This window comes from Ovis canadensis, chromosome 11 (assembly GCF_042477335.2).
Source record: "Ovis canadensis isolate MfBH-ARS-UI-01 breed Bighorn chromosome 11, ARS-UI_OviCan_v2, whole genome shotgun sequence".
Taxonomy (NCBI): Eukaryota; Metazoa; Chordata; class Mammalia; order Artiodactyla; family Bovidae; genus Ovis; species Ovis canadensis.
In genome coordinates, this window is record NC_091255.1 from 18205623 (window position 1) to 18231602 (window position 25980).

General features: G+C 38.8%; 1 protein-coding gene across 1 annotated transcript in view; it reads left to right on the plus strand.

Annotated features, from left to right (window-relative positions):
* The window catches only part of PPM1E (protein phosphatase, Mg2+/Mn2+ dependent 1E), a 223597-nt gene that overhangs the window by 117927 nt on the left and 79690 nt on the right, over nucleotides 1-25980 (plus strand). The window lies entirely within an intron of this gene.

The window sequence follows — 25980 nt, forward strand, 5'->3', positions numbered from 1 at the left end:
CTGGGGTATGGATATATGGCTGTGGCAAGGACTGTCTGATTCTCATTCTATTTAGGCTGCCACAGAACAGCTGTTTCACTTACTGCCTTAAATGTTCCCCCTCTGATTCAGACAGTTGCCCTGATGTGGGGATTAGACCCCTGCTTCAGTTCCCCCGCCGCCTCGGGCAGGTCCAGCCCTACTAACACTCCTGTTTTTCCCCCCAGTTCCTTGGTGCTGCATGGTTCTATATATTTTTTTCCACTGGTCAGGTGCTCCTGTCTGCTCTCAGCTGGTGTTCTGCATGCACCTCTGAGTCTGAAGGTGTATTCCTGATGCATCCATAGAGAGAGAGGTACTCCATGTCTACCTACTCCTCCGCCACCTTGTTCTCCATTATTTTATTTCTGATAAATTAAGTCTGACTTTCAATTGCCCAACCTGGTAAGATAGGGATTCACATAAGTTATCATGGGAGCCCATGGAGAAAAATGAGACTCCCTCTCTTTTCTTCCTTTTTCCTCCCCAGTCCAAAAATCTTAAGAGCCTTTTAAAGGAAAACAAACTGAGGAAGGCTCACTTGTAAGCAGTTTATCATGATCATAACTGATACTATTATTTTAAAAGGCTGTATATTTTTTAAAGTAAAAGGACATTACAATTTTTTGGCCAAGTTTGTGTATGAAAGTCTCAGCTTATCTTGAGTCCCCAGAAAATACAGTGTAGCTTCCCAAGGTGCTCCATGTAGCCATTCTCCTCAGTGGACGTTTCATTTTGTTGAAGTATTGCTATGCAGTAAGATTCAGATATTTACTATGCCAGTATTGCTGAACCCTGGCCATTCTGGGGAAATAGCATTTGGGAGGCTCTTTCCCAGTCTCCCTGACAGCCTCAAAACTTATGCCTTTAAATCAAGCTCCTAAAAATAAAAGCTAGAAGGCACATTATTCATGAGTGACTTCAATTTTTCATTCAGTGAACACCTTCCATTAAAAATGGAACCCAGAGACCTGGTTCAGTTTAGTCACTCAGTTGCATCCGACTCTTTGTGACCCCATGGACTGCAACACACCAGGCTTCCCTCTCCATCACCAACTCCTGTAGCTTGCTCAAACTCATGTCTATCGAATCAGTGATGTCATCCAACCATGTCATCCTCTGTTGTCCCCTTCTCTTCCTGCTTTCAGTCTTCCCCAGCATCAGGGTCTTTTCCAATGAGTCAGTTCTTCACATCAGGTGGCCAAAGTATTGGAGTTTCAGCTTCAGCATCAGTCCTTCCAATGAATATCCAGGACTTATTTCCTTTAGGATGGACTGGTTTGATCTCCTTGCAGTCCAAGGGACTCTCAAGAGTCTTCTCTAACACCATAGTTCAAAAGCATCAATTCTTCAGCACTCAGCTTTCTTTATAGTCCAACTCTCACATCCATACACGACTACTGGAACTAGGAGCTGTGACTAGACGGGCCTTTGTCAGCAAAGGAATGTCTCTGCCTTTTAATATGCTGTTTAGGTTTGTCATAGCTTTTCTTCGAAGGAGCAAGCGTCTTTTAATTTCATGGCTGCAGTCACCATCTGCAGTGATTTTGGAGCCCCCAAAATAAAGTCTGCCACTATTTCCACTATTTCCCCATCTATTTGCCATGAATTGATGGGACCAGATGGCTATGATCTTAGCTTTTTGAATGTTGAGTTTCAAGCCAGCTTTTTCACTCTCCTCTTTCACTTTCATCAAGAGGCTCTTTAGTTTCTTTTTCGCTTTCTGCCATAAGGGTGGTGTCATCTGCGTACCTGAGGTTATTGATATTTCTCCCGACAATATTGATTCCAGCTTGTGCTTCATCCAGCTTAGCATTTTGCATGATGTACTCTGCATATAAGTTAAGTAAGCAGTGACTGTATACAGCCTTGACGTACTCCTTTCCCGATTTGGAACCAGTCTGTTGTTCCATGTCTAGTTCTAACTGTTGCTTCTTGACCTGAATACAGATTTCTCAGGAGGCAGATATCTGGTATTCCCATCTCTTTAAGAATTTTCCGCAGTTTGTTGTGATCCACACAGTCAAAGGCTTTGGCATAGTTAGTAAAGCAGAAGTAGATGTTTTTCTCGAACTCTCTTGCTTCTTCGATGATCCAGTGGATGTTGGCAATTTGATCTTTTCTTCTTCTGCCTTTTCAGTTTGAACATCTGGAAGTTCACGGTTCACACACTGTTGAAGCCTGGCTTGGAGATTTTTGAGCATCACTTTGCTAGCGTGGGAGACAAGTGCAGTTGTGCGGTAGTTTAGCATTCATTGGCATTGCCTTTCTTTCGGATTAGAATGAAAACGCACCCTTCTAGTCCTGTGGCTGGAAGACCTGGTTTTCTCTTTAGAATGTGGAAGAGAGAGAGAAATGGAGAACAAAATTCAAATTAAAATCTTAATAAGTAGCCCTGAAGCTCTTACATGTGTACCCATAGGTGTACAGGTGCCATGCTATCGTTTTGCTTAGGGCTGTTTCTAAGTTGTTCAGTTTTTATTGAGCAGTTGCCACCTCATGTGAAGAGTTGACTCATTGGAAAAGAGTCTGATGCTGGGAGGGATTGAGGGCAGGAGGAGAAGGGGACGACAGAGGATGAGATGGCTGGATGGTATCACCGACTCGATGGATGTGAGTTTGATTGAACTCCGGGAAATGGTTATGGACAGGGAGGCCTGGCGTGCTGCGATTCATAGGGTCGCAAAGAGTCGAATACGACTGAGCGACTGAACTGAACTGAATGAATAATGGAACCATGACATAAAAATATGCTAGTTGTATTCTATATTTCTCTTGCTTGCTGTAAAAATCAGAGTAAAGCATCCGATTACATAGACTTTTCCCTCGATTATTTAAAAGGCAATATATCTCCCAAATAAAATATATCATTATTGTATATTTAATACACATTAAGGAATGATAAAGTACCACATTATCTATTGTATAATGAGTCCATAAAACCCAGATCTGATACGTATCATTATGACTTTTACTTGAGCTTGAAATAATTTCAAGAACACTCAATAATCGTTATTGAGGCCTATATAATTTTAAGAGCTGAGACAGAGAATACATTCGAGCATATTATGTCTATACCCTGAAGAATTTTGCAGACTAGTGAATAATATACATAAGAAAATAAATATGTATAGACTAATAAATGAAAAAGATGCTATGAAGGCATACAAGTAGAAGGAAGGGAGTCAAAAATTTTTCCTGAAGAAGTTAATGCTTTAAATGAATTTAAAGCCCAGTAAGGGTTGTTGACTAAGTATAGAAAAGAAAGGTGATTCAAGCTGAGGAAATGGCATCTGTGAGTTTGTGTTAACATAAGAAACAACATATGGCAGTTATGACTGTTTCTACTGTGTAACTAGTTCCATGTGACTGGAGCAATGGGTGCATGGGTTGAAGGCAGAAGAAAGCATGGGCCAGGTATGGTTAGGTAAGGTGTGTGGGGACCTTTTACCTACTGCTTCTATAATCTTCCCACTGAAGACCTCCTTAGAGAAGTTAAACTGGAGGAAATTTATTAAACTGCCTCCCTTTACTGTTTTGTTAAGTTTACCTTAACTCTTATGTGGCTACCCATAAGTTTCTATTAAGTGCTATCCCATGGAGGAGCTGTCTCTTAGCACCATTATGACATACAAGTGAGAGCTACTTTGATCTTTTATTATCTTATTGCTAATTACTTATTATTTTTCACTATACATAATTTATTCTATTGAACCACTGCTGGCAAGTATGTTACTAAGTATTTGAAGTAATGGTGTTATTACTCAATAGACTGGAATAATAGAGAGGGAAAAAATTTAAGAAAAGTAGTTAAAAGAATGATTTTTATTAAACAGCAAGATCAGGTGATAAACCTACACTATGAAGTGAAAGAAGAGTGTGAAAAAGCTGACTTAAAACTCAACATTCAAAAAACTAAGATCTTGGCATTTGGTCCCATCACTTCATGGCAAATAGTAGGGAAACAATGGAAACAGTGACAGAATTTATTTTCTTGGGCTCCAAAATTACTGCAGATGGTGACTGCAGCCATGAAATTAAAAGACACTTGCTCCTTGGAGGAAAAGCTATGACAAATCTAGACAGCATATTAAAAAGCAGACATGTTACTTTGCTCACAAATGTCCATCTAGTCACAGCTATGGTTTTTCCAGTAGTCATGTATGGATGTGAGAGTTGGACCATAAAGAAGGCTGAGTGCTGAAAAATTGATGCTTTTAACTGTGGTATTGGAGAAGATTCTTGAGAGTCCCTTGGACTGCAAGGAGATCCAACCAGTCTGTCCTAAAGGAAATCAGTCCTTAATATTCATTGGAAGGACTAATGCTGAAGCTAAAGCTCCAATACTTTGGTCATCTGATGTGAAGAGCTGACTCATTGGAAAAGACCCTGATGGACTGAAGGCCAGAGAACGGGACAACAGAGGATGAAATGATTGGATAGCATCAACGACTCAGTGGACATGAGTTTGAGCAGGCTCTGGGAGTTGGTGATGGACAGGGAGCCCTGGCGTGCTGCAGTCCATGGGGTTGCAAAGAGTTGGACATGACTGAGCGACTGAACAGAACTGATGAAAGTGACAACATTTATGTGGATACTTGAAGATAATTTTGAATAATCAGTCAATCTACCCTAACCATGTGTTAAAAGTTTTCTCTAGTTAGCTAGTAAGTACAATTTCTTTTCAGTTTACCATTCGATCATGTAGCATTCTACAACTAAACAAAATGTGTCTTCGGTACTATAGAATATTTTGAAACAACATGTAAATATAGAGAAAGCTGTGAGTTTTGATATTCAGGAGCAATTTTTAAAACAAAACTCAGGAGAGTAGAAATTGTTTTGTATTAGATCTTTCAGTAAATTTCAATGAAAACCAAAAATGAACTTCTTTCATAGTTAATGCTGTTATTAGGAAATGGTCAGATTATTTTAACTTTCCAGATTAACTGAGTAACAAGTTGAGAGAAATCAACAGTGTTCTTTTTACCTTCCAGTGTTCTTGCCTGGAGAATCCCAGGGACGGGGGAGCCTAGTGGGCTGCCGTCTCTGGGTTCGCACAGAGTCAGACATGACTGAAGCGACTTAGCAGCAGCAGCAGCGGCAGCAGAGTGTCTTTAGGTAGTTGTTAATCAACAGAGTAACTTATTTTAAAAATAATAAATAGAATTATTTTGCTTTCTACACCAGTGGAAAGCAGCAGTAGCACAGAAAATCTCAGAGAAAACTGAACAGAAGGGGAATCCTGCACCATCTATGTTAGCGGGTCAGGGGAAATTGTGTTAGACATACCTCTCTAATGTTTTGAAACTGCTTCTACTTTTACCATCTCCCACTTTTCTCCAGATGACAGCCTTTAATTATAGCCTCTAGTTGACTCTCCATTATCTATTTTCTTCTAAATATACCTTTACCCCTAGATCTGGCTGCTTATTCTAAAGGTAGCCCTAGTAATCAGGTACATCCAAATGTCATACAGTACAAATCAGTTACAACTATGAAGTATTTAAAAATTTCATATTCATGTGTTTCCTCTGGTTGTACTTAGGAAGCACCAGACAATCCAAATGAGTTTTCAAGAAGAAAATGACGGTGTAAGTCCCCAGTGCACAGTCAGGCCCCTGAGCTGGGAATAGCTGCACGTCCTGGGCAAAAATGTGAATCACCAGGACAGTGGAGCCCACAGAAGTTGGAGGAGTCTGGGGACACTACAGGTCAGTATTTCTTAGGGCCATTTAGTTGAAGGAACCTGTGAATTGCATTTGGCACAATCAACCCAAACGTCAAGTTTAGTCATCATCCTAATTTTTAAAAATTGTATTTCTTTTGATATACAGTATGCATACCCCAAATTAGAAAAAGTATATATGTGTTGTTTGCAAATAATTATAAAGCAGCCATATGTGTAACTAACACCCAGGTCAAGATGAAAGCTCTGCCAGACATTGCTGAGCCTTTCCTCATCCTAGCTCCTCATCAAGCATCCCTGCCCTCCTCCGGTTAGCTCCTGTGCACGTGTCCTGTGCCCTCTGCTTTGGGTTTCAGTCAGTCAATTCAGTCGCTCAGTCGTGTCCGACTCTTTGAAACCCCATGAATCGCAGCACGCCAGGCCTTCCTGTCCATCACCAATCCTGGAGTTGACCCAAACTCATGTCCATTGAGTTGGTGATGCCATCCAGCCATCTCCTCCTCTGTCGTCCCCTTCTCCTCCTGCCCCCAATCCCTCACAGCATCAGGGTATTTTCCAATGAGTCAACTCTTCGCATGAGATGGCCAAAGTACTGGAGTTTCAGCTTCAGCATCAGCCCTTCCAGTGAACACCCAGAACTGATCTCCTTTAGAATGGACTGGTTGGATCTTCTTGCAGTCCAAGGGATTCTCAAGAGTCTTCTCCAACACCACAGTTCAAAAGCATCAATTCTTCGTCACTCAGCTTTCTTCACAGTCCAGCTCTCACATCCATACATGACCACTGGGTAAACCATAGCCTTGACTAGACGGACCTTTGTTGGCAAAGTAAATGTCTGCTTTTGAATATGCTATCTAGGTTGGTCATAACTTTCCTTCCAAGGAGTAAGCATCTTTTAATTTCATGGCTGCAGTCACCATCTGCAGTGATTTTGGAGCCCCCCCAAAATAAAGTCAGCCACGGTTTCCCCATCTATCTACCATGAAGTGATGGGACCAGATGCCATTATCTTCGTTTTCTGAACATTGAGCTTGAAGCCAACTTTTTCACTCTCCTCTTTCACTTTCATCAAGAGGCTTTTGAGTTCCTCTTCACTTTCTGCCATAAGGGTGGTATCATCTGCAGATCTGAGGTTATTAATATTTCTCCTGGCAGTCTTGATTCCAGCTTGTGATTCTTCCAGTCCAGCGTTTCTCATGATGTACTCTGCATATAAGTTAAATAAGCAGGGTGACAATATACAGCCTTGACATACTCCTTTTCCTATTTGGAACCAGTCTGTTGTTCCATCTGTTGTTTCCTGGCCTGCATATAGGTTTCTCAAGAGGCAGATCAGGTGGTCTGGTATTCCCATCTCTTTCAGAATTTTCCACAGTTTCTTGTGATCCACACAGTCAAAGGCTTTGGCATAGTCAATAAAGCAGAAATAGATGTTTTTCTGGAACTCTCTTGCTTTTTCCATGATCCAGCGGATGTTGGCAGTTTGATCTCTGGTTCCTCTGCCTTTTCTAAAACCAGCTTGAACATCTGGAAATTCACGGTTCACGTATTGCTGAAGCCTGGGATGGAGAATTTTGAGCATTACTTTACTAGCGTGTGAGATGAGTGCAGTTATGTGGTAGTTGAGTATTCTCTGACATTGCCTTTCTTAGGGATTGGAATGAAAACTGACCTTTTCCAGTCCTGTGGCCACTGCTGAGTTCCAAATTTGCTGGCATATTGAGTGCAGCACTTTCACAGCATCATCTTTCAGGAATTGAAATAGCTCAACTGCTTTGCATTTGCTGTCATTGTAATTCTTGTATCAATAAATGGAATCATGGCTTACATTGTTTTGTCATTTGACACTGAAAAGCATCCAGTTCATTCATTCAGTTGGCAGACACGTGGCTCAATGGGCTTGTCACAGTTAACGCTGCTGGGAACTTTTTCATACGTGCATGTATCTTGGCATGTGAGCGTGAGGGTTTTTTAGGTATGGAGTTTCTGTGTCTTTTGTATCTTCAGCTTGATTCTAGATGATAAAACTGTTCAGAATTGATTGTGCCAGTTTATATCTCCATCAGCAGGATATGAGGTCTCTTTGCTCCACATTGTTGTCTATACTAGACGCCTTCTCTTAAAATTTTTGCCATTCTGATGAGTATAATATGTCGTCGTGATATTGTTTTAATTACTGTAAGTAGTAATAAGCATGGTTTTATTTCTTCTTGATCATTTGGTTTATTAATCATCTGGTTTATTGACTGTTGGATTTCCTGTGTCATGAAGTTGTTCAGTTTTTTTCTTTACTTATTTTTTCTGTCCTTTTTATTGATTCATAGGAATTTTTCTATATTCAGGTTATAAAGTCTTTGTTCATTCATCAAAGGAAATTTCAGCCACTGGAAACGCCAGTATAATTGTAGCTATTGGTCTGTAACAAGTCTACTAATTAGCCTCTGCCCTTGTTGAAAGCAAGCAAGATGAATGTCTTTGGCTTCATTAATTAGTGTTTATAAATGGTATGCCTACTTTTCTGATTATAACTAGTGAGAAGGTAAGGGAGACTTTAGCTCTGATGTTGCTTAGGTAAAGTTGTTAACAATTTAGTTAAGTTGAGAAACTATTAAAACTCTTAGGAAACTGAATAAAGGTTGATGCTCATCTAAATTTTAAGAAAATGTGTTTATGTCCTGCATTTTATGCTTTATGTCTTAGCTATGTGTTGTTGTCATGTAGTCACTCAGTCATGTCTGACTGTTTGCAACCCCGCAGAGTGCAGCACACCAGGCTTCCCTGTCTTTCACCATCTCCTGGAGCTTGCTCATACTCATGTCCATTGAGTCAGTGATGCCATCCAACCATCTCGTTGGTTGGAAAATATATGTGTATTTTATTATATAGAACACCAGCAGGTAGAGTTTTGATTCTTATTTTTACTGTGAATTTTATAATGAGCATATTAATACTTTTGTAATAAAAAGCAAGATATTTACGTTTTGAAAAAAAGGTGACAGTTTAAAGTGAAAGGAGGGAACTTCCCTGGTGGTCTTGTAGTTAAGACTCTACCTTTCTGATACAGGGCCCTGGGTTTGATCCCTGGTCAGGGAACTAGATGCCACATGCCACAACTAAATATCCCCCACGTGCTGCAACTAAGACCTGGTACAGCCAAATAAATAAATACTTAAACTGAGAGGAAACTTTTCAATTTGCTATATACATCAAAACTTTAAAATTTTGTTGAAATACAATAAAATAACTTGGGGACATTTCTCACTTGTTTAAGTAGACATATAAAATTTGCATTGCCAAAAATCCTAGTTGCCTTCGTTTTTATATTATTATTTTTTTATTTATAGTGTTGTATTAGTCTCATGTATAGCAGTGATTCAGGTATATGTCCTGAAGTGATATATATCCTGAAGTGATACCATGTGTTTTCCTCTGACTTACTTCACTTAGTGTGATAATATCTAGGTCCATCCATGTTGCTGCAAATGGCATTATTTTGTTCTTTTTCTGTGGCCGAGTAGTGCTCCACTGGGTATATATACCACAGCTTCTTTACCCATTCATCTAGCAGTGAACATTTAGGTTCCTTCCATGTCTTGGCTACTGTGAATAGTGCTGCAGTGAACATTGGGGTGCATGTATCTTTTCAAATCATGGTTTTCTGCAGATGTATGCCCACGAGTGGGGTTGCTGGATCATACGGCAGCTCTGTTTTTAATTTTTTGAGGACCCTCCTTACTATTTTCCACAGTAGCTGTACCAATTTACATTCCCACCAACTGTGTAAGAGGGTTCCCTTTTCGCCACACCCTCTCCAGCATTTGTTATTTGTGGATCTTTTTTAATGATGGCCGTTCTGACTTGTGTGAGGTAGTACCTCATTGTAATTTTGATCTGTGTTTCTCTAAAAATTAGTCCTATTGAGCATCTTTTCCCATTACTATTTGCCATATTTTCGTCTTCTTTGGAGAAAAATATTTAGGTCTTCTGCCCATTTTTTGATTGGACTGTTTCTTTTCTTGATAGTGAGCTGTTTTGAGCTATTTGTATATTTTGGAAATTAATTCCTTGTTTTTAAATGGCATTTATTGCAGTGACTTGTTAGCCAGCAAATGGCCTTTCCACATAGTGAGGAACAAATAGTAATGATTACTTAAGCTTATAGTGCTTGAGATATGCCAGATATAACTCAGTTTGTTTTTATTGTTGTATATCCAAACTGGAAGAGGATGATTATCAACTTTTAATGATTGAGAAAAGAGATGTGAGTTAAATTCAGATACAACTGAATGACTTTATTTTCCCTTTTTGTATCAGCCTGCTGTTACATGTGCATCTTATTAACTGGTCTGGTATATATTTATAGATCTACTTGAGTTTGCTTCTGTTGGAATGCAGTTGCTTAACTATGCTTAATATGGATTTAGTTTCCTCTAGTCAGTCATGTGAGAAACAGTATCTTAAGTAATTGCTAATAAGCAAAGATCATCTTAGCCCCAGTTCTAGCATTTTCTGCTTCTCTGCTGCCAAAATGTTACTTTTGTCCAAAGATCTTGTAATTCCTCAAAATTCTCCCATTTCTAATACTGTTAATTCAGACATCCCATTCATCAGCCACATCTTCCTGTTCTCCAAATTCATTTGATTTCATTAGCACCTTCATTCCACTGAAGTGAAGTGAAGTCGCTCAGTCATGTCCAACTCTTTGCTACCCCATGGACTGTAGCCTACCAGGCTCCTCCCTCCATGGGATTCTCCAGGCAAGAGTACTGGAGTGGGTTGCCATTTCCTTCTCCAGGGGATCTTCCCGACCCAGGGATCGAACCCTGGTCTCCTGCATTCCAGGCAAACGCTTAACCTCTGAGCCACCAGGGAAGCCCATTCCATTGGTTCCCTTTTATTTTTACTCTCAGATTTATTCTACCTAGATTTTACCTTTCTTCATTATAATCCTCTTATATATATGATCAGGCCCTTTGCCCTTCTCTGTTTACCTTCCTCCTAACAAAACTCTAGCTCCCACTTTCTCTGTTACTACTTGCAAACAACTGAGCATTGCTCAAGAAAGATCCATAACCAGGTTTGAGGGTTCCCTGAAAATCATGATAAACAACCTCACCAGAGCCGTCATTAACTCATTTTTTTCTAGTATGTTCACTCTTCTACAGTCTTTATTTTCTATCTCATACATTTTTATCTGTATAGACTTCCTAATGTCCTCTCCTTCCTTACTGCAGCTTGCCTCAATAATTCATAGAGAAAATAGGAGCAATTGAATGAAAATTTCCTCTCCAGGCAAATGCCAGTTCTACAGGCTCATCTGTATCTATCTTTTCCTCCCATACTCCTGTCAAAGACTGACCCCTCTACATGTGACCTAAATTACATCTCTTTCTGCTTTCTTAGAGATGTAATTCCATAGGTTATTTTCTCTTCTGAGGCTTTAGCTTTTCCATTTTTTTTTAACTAGATCTTTATTATCAGTAGTAAAAAATATCCCTTTAGTCTCTTTCATCTTAAAAAGCCCTTCTTCTGATTACTATTTGTAACACTTTTCTCTTCTTTCAAAAGATTTGTTTCCATGTCCTTACTTCTCACTCTTTAAAAAAAATAGTTTTTAGTTTATTTTTAAAATTATTTTGGCTGTGCTGGGTCTTTGTTGCTGCATGCAGGCTTTCTCTGGTTGCAGCTTGTGGGGACTGCTCTTTGTTGTGGTGCACAACTCCCTAGTTGTGGCACATGGGCTGAGTTGCCCTGCAGCATATGGGATTCTCCCTGACCTGGGACTGAACCTGTGTCCCCTGGCAGGAGGGTTCTTAACCACTGGACCACTTTAATATAGTCAGATGTGTCAGACCTTAGAAGTTAGAGTTTTGTGTGTCCTGTTGAAGAAAATTTTGTCTATACCAAAGTCATGAAGATTGATTTTCTAGTTTTAAAGTTGATATTATGTTCTAGAATAATTTTTAACTTAACTATGATGTATTATCTAGTTTGCTAATATTTCCTTTTGGCCTTTTACATCTAGATTATTTAGGAGATTAGACTGTATTTTCTTTTCTTTAAATGTCTTCTAATTTTCTAAGATTTTTGCTATTTAAGTTATGGTTGCTTTATAAAGAGAATTGAGATTTGTTTCCTCTTTTTCTGTTCTCTAGAATATATTGTATAAGATTGGTGTTATTTTTTTTCTGTAAATGTTAGATTTAATTGTTGAAGCCACCTGGACTAGACTTCCATGGGAAAATTCTTAGTTATGAATTCAGATTCTTTAAGAATTAAATGTCTATTCAGAATTTTTATTCTGTTTTTCTTATAAGAATTTTGATAGTTTGTATTTTTCTAAGAGTTTATTTTAAATTTTAAAATTTCTTAAAATCCTTTTGGTTATTTTTATTTATTTATTTATTTTTGGCTGCGCTGGGTCTTTGTTTTGGTGTGCAGACTCTTTTCTAGTTGTGGCGAGCAGTGGCTGCCCTGTGGTGCCCTGTGTGCTTTTCGTTGTCATGCCTTCTCTTGTTGCAGAGCACTGACTCCAGGAGCACGGGCTCAGTAGTTGTGGCGCACAGGCTTAGTTGCTCCGCTGCATGAGGGATCTTACTGGATCAGGGCCTGAACCCATGTCCCCTGCATTGGCAGGCAGATTCTTAACCACTGGACCACCAGGGAAGTCTCCCTTTTGGTTATTTTTGAATCCATATGATTTATAACAGTATACCATTTTCATTCCTTATAGCAGTAATGTATGTGCTGGGAGCCAGCACAGGAGATCCCACCCATGACAAGGTCATGCAGAGAGGCCTGATGGGCAAGGCGAGTCAGGTCTCAAAGGGTCCTCTGTCTGAGCATCTACCCCAAAACCAAAATCTGTCTCTTTACTGTCTCCTATACTATACTCTTCTGATATTACCACCTTTTCTCTGGAAAGAGTTAATTCAGAGCTCCAGTTAACAGTCCTGCATATAAAAAGAATGTCTCTGCTTAAAACCCTTTGATGGCTTTCTAACTTATCTGACCGGTCTGCCCGGACTTTACAACTTATGGGTTGTTTACCGCCCCCAACCTTGAGAGGCACGAAGCTTAAAACATCTTAAAGATATAGAGCCTTTTAGAGCTAAGAATTAGTTTGGTGAAGGGTTCCATTGTTAAGTTAATGTTTGCCCCCAGGCCTCCATATCCTTTATCTTTTAGGAACCTGGGAGGATATTAATCAATGTAAATTGGATGCAAAAATAGGAATATAGTAGTTTTGATGTTAGCAATACTAGACTTTTGAGTTAGTGAACTTTCTCTTTGTTATAAATCACTGTACTCCTTTTTCATTGTTATAAATTGTTGTGTCCTTGCTATGTAAGAATGTAACTTTAGTGCTTTCTGAGACTGGCACCAGACTTTGGGAAGAACAACACTATTACCCTTATCAGAAAAGGGCTATAAAATGCTAATTGGCCTTCTGGCCAGATATGATGTAAATCACCTAAGACTTATGTAGACAACTAGGTATGCAGAGAGAAAGCCTGGTCTCAATAAGAGTCAGGGCTGCTGATGCTGCATAATTTTGTATTATCCATTGATCTCTATATAAAATCAAAAGTATATAAGGCCTTTCCGAACAATAGAGGATGGGCCAGTCACTGGAAAGACTGGTTTCCCCCGTGTCTTCTTTACTCTATTTTCTGGCTGAATTCCCATCTGGGGCGTGGAGGCTCACCTTGTCTACTTACTTGCCCCGGCTTCTAAGATCCATGAGAGAGGGAGCCCAAGGTGGGGCACCCTCCGCTATTCAAACGGGCGCTGGTGGCCTAACGTGGATGGTGCAAGTTCCTTGTCTTGGAACTTTATTGGTTGTCTACAAAAACCAAGTTATTCAGCATCTTTTCTCCAGTAAATTTTCCTACTACACTATTTCTTCCTAATCTCTCTTTATATTTTTAAATAAATAAGGTTTTCCTCGCCATGCCGTCCCCACTTTGAATTACCCTGGATCCATGGGGGCTGGACCCCGGCATGTATGATTTCTCTTTTCCACACCAGGGTTGATTAATTTTATTAATTTTATTTTAAACTAGGCTTTTCATTAACTTAATTGATTTTCATTGTTTTATGTTTATTGTTTGATTCATTAGTTTCTTCTCATTATTTTCTTCCTTCTTTTTGGATTCAGTTTTCTGTTCTTTATCTTACTTTCTGAGATAAATGCTTAAAACATTGATTTTTAAAGACTGTTTTCTTTTCTAATGTATCCATTTAGAGATAAAAATTTCTTCTAAGTGTGGCTTTAACTGTGTCCCACAAATTTTTGATATGTAGTGTTTTCCTTATCATTAGTTCAGAATGGTCTCTATTTTCCACTCTGATGACATTTTGATCCATGGATCTTATGGAAGCAAATTATGTAATTTTCAAACAAATGGTGACTTTCTAGTTATCTCTTAAATATTGAATTTTAGCTTAAGTTCACAATGATTTGAGAACATACTCTGTGTCATTTCCAACACAGATTGTTGGAGCCTAGAGATGAGACTATCCATGTAAAAGGAGCACTTTAATGTCAGATATTGAGGGTATCTGTATCGGTGGGGGGATATCCATGTAGAGAGGTGATCCAAATGGAGTAAGGAGAACATCCATGTGTGAGGGTAGCCTAGAATGGGGAAAAAGATGTTTTCACGAGGTCATGGAAGCAGTAGCTCAGTCCCATTGTGCAATGTCAAAGCCAAAACAAGGTGAGGAAGGTGTCCATATTGCAGGCATCTTGGCACAGGTTGTGAGAGCTTGAATCAAGTCAAGATGGTATCCACATGAGAGGGCATCCTGATATTGATTGTCAGAGCCCAGATGAGGTAAGGAGAGGGTATCCATAAGCAGGGGAGGGGGTCGGTGGTGAGTGATATGGTGTAGGATATAAAAGCCTAAAAAGAGGGAGCAGGGATCCATGGAGAAAGGTAATAGTGTCATCAAATTATGAGTATTAGAGGCTGAACTCGGGTTAGGAGAGTGTTTGCAAAGAGAAGAAGTAGCTCTCACCAAATGAGGGGCGTTGGTGTCCAAGCAGGGCGAGGAGAGCAGAGTTGGGGGTGGGATGATGGGTAATTGATTACAAATGGAAGACTGTTCATATTCAGAGTATATTAAAGCTAATAGGAAGTAAATACATTAAGGATAACAGGAACCAAGTTTCTTCTTATTAGAATAGAGTTACATGTATAGAAAGGAAGAAACCTAGAAAGGGTTTGTGGTATTAAGTTGAAATTAGAGATTATTATTGTGAACACATGGTTTTCTATATCTGTGGAGATATACACACACATAGAAACAGAGATGAAATGTGTGTGTGTGTATATGTTTTACCACAAATATACATATTTTTGTGCAAACATTCTCTAGCTATGTCTGTTGAGAAGGCCTCAAGATAATTCAATATCAATGAGCATAGCTAGTACCAAAATAGAAGCTTCCAAATACTGTTATCCCCTAAAAGGAACTAGAGTTGCTGATTTCAAGTTGAGGAAAGGATACAAAAGATGACCCTAGACCATCTTGTACCTGAAAGTAAGAAGTTGCTTAAAGAATGGTGAAAAGATGTAAAATAGAATTTAAAAATGAATAAAACTTTTTAAAAAGATGTAAAAAGGCAGAAATAACCAATTTGAAAAAAGATAAAGCAGTTTCTTATAAGGTAATCATATATATACTGAACCAATACTCATTCTTTATATCTTCAAATATTGCACCTTTATCCTTTTTTCCTCTCCTCTTCTAGAAGTCTAATTAAATGTTAGACCTGTTCTTTACATCTTTCATGTCTCTTAACTCATATTTTTAAAATTGAAATACAGTTGATGTACAGTATTATGTTAGTTTTAGGTATGTCACCTAGTGATTTGACATTTGCACGCATTATGGAGGGATTACCACAATAAGTCTAGTAACCATCTGTCCCCATACAAAGTTATTACAGTATTATTGACCATATCCCTTATGCTGTAAATTACATCCCCATGACTTATGCATTTTGTAATTCAATGTTTGTACTTCCTAACCTATTCATCTAATCCCCTACCCCCGCCTTGCTAGTCCACCACCCCTCTGGCAACCACCCATTTCTTTCTCTGTATCCATGAGTCTGTTTCCATTTTTCTTTGTTTGTTTTGTTTTTTAGATTTCACATAAAAATTAGATCATATGGTATCTGCCTTTCTGTGACTAATTTACTTCACTTAACATAATACCCTCTAGATCCACCCATGTTGTCACAAATGGCAAGGTTTCATTTTTTATGGCAGAGTAATATTGCATTGTATGTATGTATGTGGGGCTTCCCAGGTGGCTCAGTGGGTAAAGAAATCCACCAGCAATGCAGGAGATGGGTTTGATCCCTAGGTTGGAAAGATTCCCTGTGGAAGGAAATGGCAACCTATTCCAGTATTCTTGCCTGAAGAATCCCATGGACAGAGCAGCCTGGCAGGCTGCAGTCCATGGGGTGACAAAGAGTTGGACACGACTGAAGCAGCTGAGCACGTACACACATGTATGTATGTATGTACCTATATAAACCACAGCTGCTTTATCCATTCATCCATTGATGGACATTTAGGTTGCTTCTGTGTTTTAGTTGTTGTAAATAATGCTTCAGTGAACGCTAAGGTGCATATATATTTTTTTGAATTAGTTTTTGTTTTCTTAGGGTGACTACCCAGAAGTGAAATTGCTGGATCTTGCGGCAGTTCTATTTTTTAATTTTTTGAGGAAACTCTGTACTGTTTCTGTAGTGGCTGTACCATTTTACAACCCCAGACAGTACCAGAAGATTCCCTTTCTCCACATTCTTGTGAACACTTGTCATTGATGGCCTTTTTGATAATAGCCATCCTGACAGATGTGAGGTGGTATCTCTTTGTGGTTTGATTTGCATTTCCTTGTTTATTAGTGATGTTGAGCATCTTTGCATGTGCCTTTTGCCCATCAGTATGTTGCCTTTGGAAAAATGTCTATTCGTGTCCATTGTCTAATCAGATTTTTTTTTTGAATGTTGACTTGTATGAGTTCTTTGTATTTTGAATATTAACCCCTTATTGGATATATCATTTGCAAATATCTTTTCCCATTCAGGAGGCTGCCTTTTCATTTTATTGATGATGTCCTTCATTGTGCAAAAACTTTTTAGTTTGATTTCATCTCATTTGTTTATTTTTGCTTTTGCTTCCCTTGCGTAAAGAGACAGTTCCAAAAAAAATATTGCTGAGACCAATGTCACGGAGTACGCTGCCTGTGTTTTCTTCAGGGAGTTTTTTTGTTTCAGGTCTTACATTTTAGATCTTTAATCCATATTTGAGTTTATTTTTGTATATGGTGTGAGAAAGTTATTTGGTTTGATTCTTTTGCATGTAGCTATCTAGCTTTCCCAGCATCATTTATTGAAGAGGCTGCCTTTACTCCACTGTATAGTCTTGCCTTTTTTGTAATACACTAAATATATAAGTGATATATTTTATAATACATTAACTATATAATATAATACATTAACTATATATATATATTTCTGAGCTCTCTATTATGTCCCATTGATCTATGTGTCTGTTTTTATGCCAGTATCATAGTGTTCTGATGAGTCTAGCTTTGTAGTGTAGTTTGAAATCAAGAAGCAGGATGCCTCCAACTTTTTTTCGGCCATTGCTTTGGCTATTCAGGACCTTTTACATTTCCATACAAGTGTTAGGATTCTTTGTTCTAGTTCTATGAAAAATGCCCTTGGTATTTGGTAGGGATTGCATTTAATCTGTAGGTTGTCTTGAGTAATATAGTGATTTTAACAACTTTAATCCTTCCAATCCATGAGCACAGTCAATTTTTTCATTTGTTTGTGTTGTCTTCAATTTCTTTCATCAATATCTTATAGTTTTCAGAGTCCAAGTCTCAGATTTATTCCTAGGTATTTTACTCTTTTTGATGCAGTTGTAAATGGAATTGTCGTCTTGATTTTTTTTCCTGATAATTTATTATTAGTGTATAGAAATCCAACATATTTCTGTGTGTTAATATTGCATCCTGCAACTTTATGGAATTCATTTATTGCAATAGTATTTTGGTGGCATCCTTAGGATTTTCTACATATAGCATAGAGGCATCTGCAGACAGCCACAGTTTTGCTTCTTTTCTTCCAACTGGATTCCTTTTATTTCTTGTCTGATTGCTGTGGCTAGGAATGCTCTTATGTTTTTCATCTCTAGCTTCTCTGTGTTGCATTATGGAAAATTCTTTTCATGTTTATATTCTGATTTACTAGTATTAATTTCCCCTGGATTTATTCTCTTATTAGTCTGATCCATTGAGTTTATATTTTTAATTTCTAGATGTTTGGTTTGATTTTACTTGGATCTGCTTTTTTTTCTTTTGCTTAAATTTTCAGGTCTTTTATTTCTTAGTAAACAAACCTGATTTTATAGCCTGAACATAGGTAGTTCACTTATCTGATTTTGGGTTCTGTTATCTTTTGTTTCCACTGACTATTGCTTGTGGTGTCTTCTTTCCTTGCATACTTTATACTTTTGGCTATGAGCTGTAATTACCCTTGAAATTTTTTTGTGGAAAATTATTTGAAGCCTAAAATAAGGCTTGGATTTATCCAGAAAACACTTTGAGTCTGCTTCTCTTGGATGTCCTAAGAGTATTAACCAGACCAAAATAACTTTCAACTAAATTTTTAGCATGGACTTTCTTGGACTTTACAGATTGTATGAATATAGGTTGTAGTCTTTTGTGTGAGCCACACTGAAGTTGTGAACCCCAGAAGAGGTGGCAAGAATACACAGAAGAACTGTACAGAAAAGATCTTCAAGACCAAGATAATCACAATGGTGTGATCACTCATCTAGAGCCAGACATCCTGGAATGTGAAGTCAAGTGGGCCTTAGAAAGCATCGCTACAAACAAAGCTAGTGGAGGTGATGAATTCCAGTTGAGCTATTTCAAATCCTGAAAGCTGATGCTGTGAAAGTGCTGCACTCAATATGTCAGCAAGTTTGGAAAATTCAGCAGTGGTCACAGGACTAGAAAAGGTCAGTTTTCATTCCAATTCCAAAGAAAGGCAATGCCAAAGAATGCTCAAATTACCGCACAATTGCACTCATCTCACATGCTAGTAAAGTAATGCGCAAAATTCTCCAAGCCAGGCTTCAGCAATACGCGAACCATGAACTTCCAGATGTTCAAGCTGGTCTTAGAAAAGGCAGAGGAACCAGAGATCAAATTGCCAATATCTGCTGGATCATGGAAAAAGCAAGATAGTTCCAGAAAAACATCTGTTTCTGTTCTATTGCCTATGCCAAAGCCTTTGACTGTGTGGATCACAATAAACTGTGGAAAATTCTGAGAGAGATGGGAATACTAGACCACCTGACCTGCCTCTTGAGAAACCTATATGCAGGCCAGGAAGCAACCGTTAGAACTGGACATGGAACAACAGACTGGTTCCAAATAGGAAAAGGAGTACATCAAGGCTGTATATTGTCACCCTGCTTATTTAACTTATATGCAGAGTGCATCATGAGAAACGCTGGGCTGGAAGAAGCACAAGCTGGAATCAAGATTGCCAGGAGAAATATCAATCACCTCAGATACGCAGATGACACCACCCTTATGGCAGAAAGTGAAGAGGAACTCAAGCCTCTTGATGAAAGTGAAAGCGGAGAGTGAAAAAGTTGGCTTAAAGCTCAACATTCAGAAAACGAAGATCATGGCATCTGGTCCTATCACTTCATGGGAAATAGATGGGGAAACAGTGGAAACAGTGTCAGACTTTACTTTTTTGGGCTCCAAAATCACTGCAGATGGTGACTGCAGCCATGAAATTAAAAGACGCTTACTCCTTGGAAGAAAAGTTATGACCAACCTAGATAGTATATTCAAAAGCAGAGACATTCCTTTGCCAACAAAGGTCCGTCTAGTCAAGGCTATGGTTTTTCCAGTAGTCATGTATGGATGTGAGAGTTGGACTGTGAAGAAAGCTGAGCACCAAAGAATTGATGCTTTTGAACTGTGGTATTGGAGAAGACTCTTGAGAATCCCTTGGACTGCAAGGAGATCCAGCCAGTCCATCCTAAAGGAGATCCGCCCTGGGATTTCTTTGGAAGGACTGATGCTAAAGCTGAAACTCCAGTACTTTGGCCACCTCATGCGAAGAGTTGACTCATTGGAAAAGACTCTGATGCTGGGAGGGATTGAGGGCAGGAGGAGAAGGGGACGACAGAGGATCAGATGGCTGGATGGCATCACTGACTCGATGGACATGAGTCTGAGTGAACTCCGGGAGTTGGTGATGGACAGGGAGGCCTGGCGTGCTGCGATTCATGGGGTCGCAAAGAGTCAGACACGACTGAGTGACTGAACTGACTGGCTGGCTGACTGACTGACTGACTGACTGTGATTTAAAGCAAGTGATTTTTCTAGCGTTTAAAGTTTGGACGGTGACGTTTCCAGTTTACATTTACTGTGAGGTGTTGGTTTGAAAACTCCCTGCCTTATCAGGGTATCATTAACTAGATTCCTACTTGGGAATGCTCAGCACTTTGTCTCCTGATCTCCAAATCAGCCAGGGCAGTTAGCAAATGCCCTCAAGGGAAAAGTTAGCTTCAGTATTCACTTTACTTCTCTGGGGGCTTCTGCCTTGACTTAGTTTCTTTGGTGTGAATATTGCATAATTTTTCCTAACTTCTGGATATGTTAAGATTTTAAAATAAAATTCTAAATTATTTTCAGTGAAAGTTAATCTAAGTACCTATTTCATGCCAGAAGTTGAAGTTTACATACAATGTTTTTAAAAATTATGCTTAATATTGCACCTGATTTTCCACAGTTTGCTACGATCCACATAGTCTAAGGCTTTGGCATAGTCAATAAAACAGAAGGAGATGTTTTTCTGGAACTCTCTTGCTTTTTTGATGATCCAACGGATGTTGGCAATTTGATCTCTGGTTTCTCTGCCTTTTCTAAATCCGGTTGGAACATCTGGAAGTTCACGGTTCACATACTGTTGGAGCCTGGCTTGGAGAATTTTGAGCATTACCCTGCTAGCATGTGTTGCTGCTAAGTCGCTTCAGTCGTGTCCGACTCTGTGCGATCCCATAGATGGCCTCCTACCAGGCTCCGCCGTCCCTGGAATTCTCCAGGCAAAAACACTGCAGTAGGTGCTAGCGTGTGAGATGAGTGCAATTGTGCGGTAGTTTGAGCATTCTTTGGCATTGCCTTTCTTAGGGATTGGAATGAAAACTGACTTTTTCCAGTCCTGGGGCCACTGCTGAGTTTTCTAAAGCCTTTGACTATGCGGATCACAAAAAACTGTGGAAAATTCTTAAAGAGATGGGAATACCAGACCACCTGATCTGCCTTCTGAGAAATCTGTATGCAGGTCAAAAAACAGCAGTTAGAACCGGACATGGAACAACAGACTGGTTCCAAATAGGGAAAGGAGTACGTCAAGGCTGTATATTGTTACCCTGATTATTTAACTTATATGCAGAGTTTAACATCATGCGAAATGCTTGGCTAGATGAAGCACAAGATGGAATCAAGGTTGCTGGGAGAAATATCAATAACCTCAGATATGCAGATGATACCACCCTTATGGCAGAAAGCGAAGAAGAACTAAAGTGCCTCTTAATGAAAGAGGAGAGTGAAAAAGTTGACTTAAAACTCAGCGTTCAGAAAACTAAGATCATGGCATCTGGTCCCATCACTTCGTGGCAAATAGATGGGGAAACAATGGAAAGAGTGAGAGACTAATTTCTTGGGCTGCAAAAGTCCCTGAAGATGGTGACTGCAGCCATGACATTAAAAGAGCTTGCTTCTTGTAATAAAAGCTATGGCCAACCTAAATAGCATATTACAAAGCAGACACGTTACTTTGTCGACAAAGGTCCTTCTAGTCAAAGCTTTGGTTTTTCCAGTAGTCATGTACGGATGTGAGAGTTGGACTATAAAGATAGCTGAGTGCCAAGGAATTGATGCTTTTCAACTGTGGTGTTGGAGAAGACTCTTGAGAGTCCCTTGGACGGCAAGGAGATCCAACCAGTCCATCCTAAAGCAAATCAGTCCTGAATATTCATTGAAAGGACTGATGCTGAAGCTGAAACTGCAATACTTTGGCTGCCTAATGCGAAGAACTGACTCATTGGAAAAGACCCCGATGCTGAGAAAGATTGATGGCAGGAGAAGGGGATGACAGAGGATGAGATGGTTGGAGGGCATCACCGACTCGATGGACATGAGCTTGAGTAAACTCTGGGAGTTGGTAATGGGCAGAGAAGCCTGGCGTGCCACAGTCTGTGGGGTCATAAAGAGTCGGACACAACTGAATGAATGAACTGAACTGATTACACGTGATACAAAATCAAAAAATACAAATTGGTATACAGTAAAAAGTATGTCTTTCTCTAATCTTTGTCATTCAGCCTCTTCATTTCTCATAGAAAGCCACTGTTAGTTTTTTATAAGTGGATTAAATATGCTTATTTTATAATTTTGAATCAGTTGGTTATTTTACTCCACAATAGCCCAAGTTAGGTTGTTATTCTGAAATTTTGTTTTTCAGGATCATAAATTTTTACTCTAGTTTTTAAGCTATAAATTTTTTGTATAAAAGTGATCTTTTATACATGAAATAACCATGAATGTTTCAATACGAGTTTCAGTTTGTGAACCTAACTCTGAGAATTTTTATTTTTCATCATGAAAACTGCTAATGCATGAAAAGCATAAGGATGGAGATAATGGATTTATTTCTAAGGAAAAATATGTGGTTTCCTCTATCTCCAGTTTTTCGCTGGAGATTTTGTAGTATAGTTCTCTTCATGTATACCCATTTAAATTAATAATAATAAATGATTTATGCTGTCCCTTTTTTGATATTCATTTTTTCCTTCATGTAACAAATATTAGTTATTTTGCTACTCTGTGCTAGGTTTTGTCCTTTGTACTGGGGGTAGCAGTGAACAGTCCTGAACTTCATGCAGAGGTACCACTTTGGGGGACTAGCCAGTGAGCAAAAACAGACAAATATATAATATATAAGGTAGGATAAATTTATGGGGAAAAATAAAGGAAAGTAAAGCTCACAGCACAAAGGATTGAAGAAGAGACTGATGCATAATATAGGGTTAAGGGCAAGTTGTGTCTCACATGAAGTGAGGGTATGTATACTTCCTTCAGATGGAGAAGTACCTGGTATATTTGAGAAACAGGTGTGAAGGAGTGAGTAGTGGAGAGAGTTAGGGCTAAGAGTTATGGTTTGGGGACAGACCCAAATTACTCAGGGCATTGTAGACCATTGTGAGAACTTTGACTTTACTTTGAATATAATGGGAAGCCATTGGGTTTTGAGTGAGACATAATTTGACTTGAAATATTTTTCTTCCCGAATTAAAAAATTTATTTTGTTTATTCACTTTGGGCTGTGCTGGGTCTCTGTTGCTGAGCAGGTATTTCTCTAGTCGTGGAGAGTGGAGACTCCACTCTAGCTGTGGTGCAGTACCTTCCTTTGTCGAGGAGTACTGGGCTCTAGGGCTTCAGTAGTTGAAATTCCTGGACTCTGGAGCACAGGCTCTGAAGTTGTGGTGCACGGGCTTAGCTGCTCCGTGGCCTGTGGGATCTCCCTGGATCTGGGGATCCAACCCATGTCTCCTGCATTGGCAGGTGGATTCTTTACCACTGAGCCACCAGGGAAACCTCTTCCCAAAGTTTTAATGAAATTTTCCAAACATTTAAAACAGTTGAAAAAAATAGTATGAGTATCCATTTGCCTACCTGTTGGTTTCAGCAGCTGTTAACCTTTTGCCTTTATTGTTTTATCTATGTCTATCCATCTATCTGTTTTTGCTGAGCCATTTGAAGGTTGCAGATACAACACTTCATCCTTAAAAATATAATCACAATGCCATAATATTATTTATTGATGCAGATATCCATTAATGATTCTTGCCTGAATTCATTTCTTTGAGGTGTTACTTTGGTTTGAAGTTTGATCTGTTTGATTACAGTGTGGGAAATAGACTGTAAGTTTGAGTGGAGGCAGATTCCAGCTATTCAGCTATCGTGGAAGATGAACTAGAGTGATAGCTGTTGTGATGGTGAGAAATGGTCACAATATGGATATATTTTGAGGAAAGGTCACCTGTATCTGCTCATGTTAGGACTGAGAAAGAGAAGTCAAACGTGACTTAAAGGCTTTTATCTATAAATGGAGTTGCAGTTTGCAGAAATTGGGAAGATCGTGGGAGGATCAGGTTTGGGGACTGGGGGTCAGGAATTTGACTTCAGTCATTCTAAGTTCAGAACATCTATTAGACTTCCAAATTGCATTATTGAATAAAAGGAAATAGAGGCCTGGGTTCAGATGTTTGGGCCAGAAGTAAATATTAGGGAGTCATGAAGAAATAGTGGTGTTTAAAGCTACAAGTTGAGATACGGTAGATAATACAAGTTGAGGTAAATGTAGACAATAGTAGAGGTTCAAGGACTGACCCCTGGGGTACTACAGTGTTTAGAAATCAGAAAGAGGAGGAGGAGTCAGAAAATGAGACTGAGTATGTACTAAAAATTCCATTTACATAGTATTTAAAATAGGCATTCTTTAAAGACTATATTGAGATAAATAATATGGAAAATTTGAATTGCAGAATTATTACAGAGTGAAAACAGCACTGGGTAAGAAAGAACATTTTTCAGAAAATGAGTGGCCTATAGCTAGGTACTTTGTATCTTCCCATTCTCTATACCTTTTGCTTTCTTTTCTTACCTTGTTGTATTAGCAAGGACTTCCAGGGAGATACTGAAGAGGAGTGGTGAGAGGGAGCATCCTTGCTGGTACCTGATCTAAAGTCTGATGTTAGAGGTGTAGGTTTTTCTTAGTTATTCTCTATCAAATTGAGGAATTTTCCCTCTATTCCTAGTTTACAAGAGTTTTTATTATGAATGGATATTGGATTTTGTTAAATGCTTTTCCTGCATCTGTTGATCTGATCATGTGATCATGTTGGTGTGATAGATTACATTGATCTTCAAATGTTAAATGAACCTCACATACCTGAGATAAATCCCAGTTTGTCTTTGCGTGTAATTCTTTTTATGCTTTTTAAAATAAAATTTGTTTATATTTTGTTGAAGAGTTAGGTTCTTAATTTACAGTATTAATTCATTCCTTACAGAAGAAAAATCTCCTTATAAAACTACTTTTGTGTTCTTCCATTAAAAATGTATTTCTGTTGATTTTGAGAGACAATTTATTGAAATGATAAAAAGCAAAATGCCCAGTTTTGAATCATGTGACTTTTGGCAAGGTACTTCTATTTCTGTTCTTCAGTTTCTTGAGCTATCGCAGTATCTATCTCAGAGAATTGTTTTGAAGTTTAAATGAGTTATTAAATGGAAAGCACTAAAAACGGTGCCTGTTGTTAGTCACTAAGTCCTGTCTGACTCTTTTGCAACCCCATGAACTCTAGGTCGCCAGGCTCCTCTATCCCTGGAATTTCCCAGGCAAGAATGCTGGAGTGGATTTCCATTTCCTTTTCCAAGGGATCAAAACCACGCCTCCTGTATTAGCGCGCAGATTCTTTACCACTGAGCCACCAGGAAAGTGCCCAAAATATTGCCTAGAACATTATAAATTTTGAATAAATATAGTTGGCACTTTTGGGTTTTTTTGGACTTTGTTGGGGTTTTTTTTCCCCTGAGGAAAAGAACAAGCTGAACTTAAATGAAACAAAATATGTTTTAAAAAGCTAAGAGGTGTCACCTCCAACAGGAAACTGTCCTGCATCTTTTAGATTTCTATTGCATCTAACATGCAAGTCTGTCTTAATTTTCTATTAAGATTGTCTAACTAGGGTATCCTCCCTAGAAAGTCTCTAACATTCTCAAGAGAAGAGACCAAGTCCTATTCATTCATTCATCCAGTCAACAAATATTTCAGCTCTTCAGATGTACAAGCTAGATTTAGAAAAGGCAGAGGAACCAGAGATCAACTTGCCAACATCCGTTGGATCATAGAAAAAGGAAGAGAATTCCAGAAAAACTTCTCCTTCACTGACTATGCTGAAGCCTTTGATTGTGTGGATCACAACAAACTGTGGAAAATTTTGAAAGAGATGAGAATACCAGACTGCCTTACCTGCCTCCTGAGAAATCTGTATACAGGTCAAGAAGCAGCAGTTAGAACCAGACGTGGAACAGCGGGCTGGTTCAAAATTTGGAAAAGAGTATGTCAAGGCTGTATATTGTCATCC